Source organism: Littorina saxatilis, unplaced genomic scaffold (genome assembly GCF_037325665.1).
Source record: "Littorina saxatilis isolate snail1 unplaced genomic scaffold, US_GU_Lsax_2.0 scaffold_470, whole genome shotgun sequence".
In the NCBI taxonomy this organism is placed as follows: Eukaryota; Metazoa; Mollusca; class Gastropoda; order Littorinimorpha; family Littorinidae; genus Littorina; species Littorina saxatilis.
The window spans coordinates 30,206-34,006 of NW_027128626.1; positions in this window are offsets into that span (position 1 = coordinate 30,206).

Sequence of the window (3,801 nt, forward strand, 5' to 3'; positions counted from 1 at the left end):
TAATAAAAAAAAAATTTTAATTACAAGTTTCCGATTTTTAATGACCAAACTCACTCATTAGTTTTTAAGCCACCAAGCTGAAATGCAATACCAAACCCCGGGCTTTGTCGAAGATTGCTTTGCCAAAATTTCAATCAATTTGATTGAAAAATGAGGGCGTGACAGTGCAGCTTTAACTTTCATAAAAAGCCGGATATGACGTCATCAAAGATATCTATCGAAACAATGAAGAACATGTCTGAGAATATTATACCCTGGAACTCTCATGTAACATTTTGTGAAGATCGGTCCAGTAGTTTTCTCTGAATCGCTCTACACACACACACACACAGACAGACAGACAGACAGACACACAGACAGACACACAGACACACAAACACACATACACCACGACCCTCGTTTCAATTCCCCCTCTATGTTAAAACATTTAGTCAAAACTTGACTAAATGTAAAAACAGTCATCGCCGAGACTTATTGAAGATAGTCTCGGCAAAACCACACCGAAAAACCGAGACTTGTCACGCTCGTCTCCGAATAGCGCGCGAACGCAGTACTTCTTTTTACATTTAGTCAAGTTATGACTAAATGTTTTAACATCGAGGGGGGAATCGAGACAAGGGTCGTGGTGTATGTATGTGTGTATGTGTGTGTGTGTGTGTGTGTGTGTGTGTGTGTGCGTGTAGAGCGATTCAGACCAAACTACTGGACCGATCTTAATGAAATTTGACATGAGAGTTCCTGTGTACGATATCCCCAGACGTGTTTTTCATTTTTAGGATAAATGTCTTTGATGACGTCATATCCGGCTTTTCGTGAAAGTTGAGGCGGCACTGTCACGCCCTCATTTTTCAACCAAATTGGTTTAAATTTTTGTCAAGTAATCTTCGACGAAGCCCGGACTTCGGTATTGCATTTCAGCTTGGTGGCTTAGAAATTACTTGATGACTTTGGTCATTAAAAATCTGAAAATTGTAAAAAAAAACTTTTTTTTATAAAACGATCCAAATTTACGTTCATTCTTTTATTTTTTTTATTTTTTATTCTCTTTTGGTGAATTTTTTTGTGATATATGATACATATAATTCTGTACATTACAGGACATCACTTAACCAAAAGGACAGATCCATATAACCGAAAAACACTTGAACAATTACAACATACATGGGGTGGGAGGATGGGTGGGGGGGGGGGATGTTCAGAGCTTGGTGGTCGCAGTATCAGAAGGTTTTGAAAAAAAAAAAAAATATATATATATATATATATATATAAAACATCAGAAATTGTGAAAGAAACAATTGAAAGTCAGCAGAGACTTTCTTCCGAGATTTGTTAAAATCTCTTAGCAGAGAAAGAGAGAGAAATAAGTATCCCTTCACAGACAGCCTATTGGGAGCATCAGACCCTCCTCAAGGGGGACCGAGATTTACAGAGCAAAGTCCCTTTGTGGGGGACGTATCGCAAGGTAATCTAGTCCTGAGGAGGACCATTGTATTTGTACCTAGACCAGACACGTGTTTCGACACTATTGTGTCTCATCAGTGGTCAGGTGGTACTGATGGCGAGAGTTGTCAACCCATGGTATCCAACTAAGAAGCAAACCATTCTCTGAATGGTATATACATATATATATATATATAAAAGGGTTACATCGAAACATGCATATACAGGCGCCAATCCTTGTAAAATTTATCTACTGTATTATTTACAACTGCGTTATACTTTTCACAAATAAATCTTTGCTTCAAATTTCTACTAAACGTCTGAAAATGAGGGGTCTTTTTGTTCATTTTGGAAATATATACATGGTGTTTGGCACAGATTACTAACACATCAAAAGCTTTATCGGTGACAACATTGTTCGCAACTCCAAGAAGAACCAGTTCTTTAGACAGTTTTAAATTGTCACAATGGGTGCAGTTCGCCTTTAGCCAATTTACAAATTCTATCCAAACAGTCTGCACTTTATCACACTCCCAAAACATATGTAAAAGGGTTTCTTCATTTCTACCACAAAATGTACACAATGACGTATCCACAATTTTTCGCAAAAATAGAAACCGTTCTGTGGGCAAAATTCTGTACAATAGTCGGTACTGGAACCATCTCAGACAAGTGTCTTTTGTTGTTTTAAAAACATGTTGAAAAATAGCCTTCTTATCTAACAAACAGTCTAAGGATTCAGACCATTTTTGGATACATTTTGGGACCGTAACATGTTCATTCAGCTTTTTGTAAATAAGTTGTGTCTTACCTTTACAAATACATTTCCACACATTGGGATCTGTCGATCCAAATTTACATTCATCTTATTATCCATCATTTGCTGATTCCAAAAACATATAAATATGTTATATGTGGATTAAAAATAAGCTCTGAAAATTAAATATATAAAAATTAATATGAAAATTTAAATTTCGAAATCAATTTAAAAACACTTTTATCTTATTCCTTGTCGGTTCCTGATTCCAAAAACATATAGATATGATATGTTTGGATTAAAAACACGCTCAGAAAGTTAAAACAAAGAGAGGTACAGAAAAGCGTGCTTTCCTTCTCAGCGCAAGTACTACCCTGCTCTTCTTGTCAATTTCACTGCCTTTGCCGTGAGCGATGGACTGACGATGCTACGAGTATACGGTCTTGCTGCGTTGAATTGCGTTCAGTTTCATTCTGTGAGTTCGACAGCTTGACTAAATGTTGTATTTTCGCCTTACGCGACTTTTTTACATTTAGTCAAGTTTTGACTAAATGTTTTAACGTAGAGGGGCGAATCGAGACGAGGGTCGTGGTGTATGTGCGTGCGTGTGTGTGTGCGTGTGTGTGTGTGTGTGTGTGTGTGTGTGTGTGTGTGTGTGTCTGTCTGTGTGTGTGTGTGTAGAGCGATTCAGACTAAACTACTGGACCGATCTTTATGAAATTTGACATGAGAGTTCCTGGGTATGAAATCCCCGAACGTTTTTTTCATTTTTTTGATAAATGTCTTTGATGACGTCATATCCGGCTTTTCGTGAAAGTTGAGGCGGCACTGTCACGCCCTCATTTTTCAACCACATTGGTTCAAATTTTGGTCAAGTAATCTTCGACGAAGCTAAGACTTCGGTATTGCATTTCAGCTTGGTGGCTTAAAAATTAATTAATGACTTTGGTCATTAAAAATCTGAAAATTGTAAAAAAAAATAAAAATTTATAAAACGATCCAAATTTACGTTTATCTTATTTTCCATCATTTGCTGATTCCAAAAACATATAAATATGTTATATTCGGATTAAAAACAAGCTCTGAAAATTAAATATATAAAAATTATTATCAAAATTAAATTGTCCAAATCAATTTAAAAACACTTTCATCTTATTTCTTGTCGGTTCCTGATTCCAAAAACATATAGATATGATATGTTTGGATTAAAAACACGCTCAGAAAGTTAAAACAAAGAGAGGTACAGAAAAGCGTGCTATCCTTCTTAGCGCAACTACTACCCCGCTCTTCTTGTCAATTTCACTGCCTTTGCCATGAGCGGTGGACTGACGATGCTACGAGTATACGGTCTTGCTGAAAAATGGCATTGCGTTCAGTTTCATTCTGTGAGTTCGACAGCTACTTGACTAAATATTGTATTTTCGCCTTACGCGACTTGTTTTTAGATTGTTGCTGCCGAGCTGAAAGTCAGTCCCATAGTCCGGTGTCACGAACTGAAAACTCTGCCTGAACCATCCTTCTCATTGCGGTCAATGCGCATGCGCTAACATGGGGAGATTAATCAGGTCGTGAACAAACTAACCCTAACACTAACCCTTCTTTAC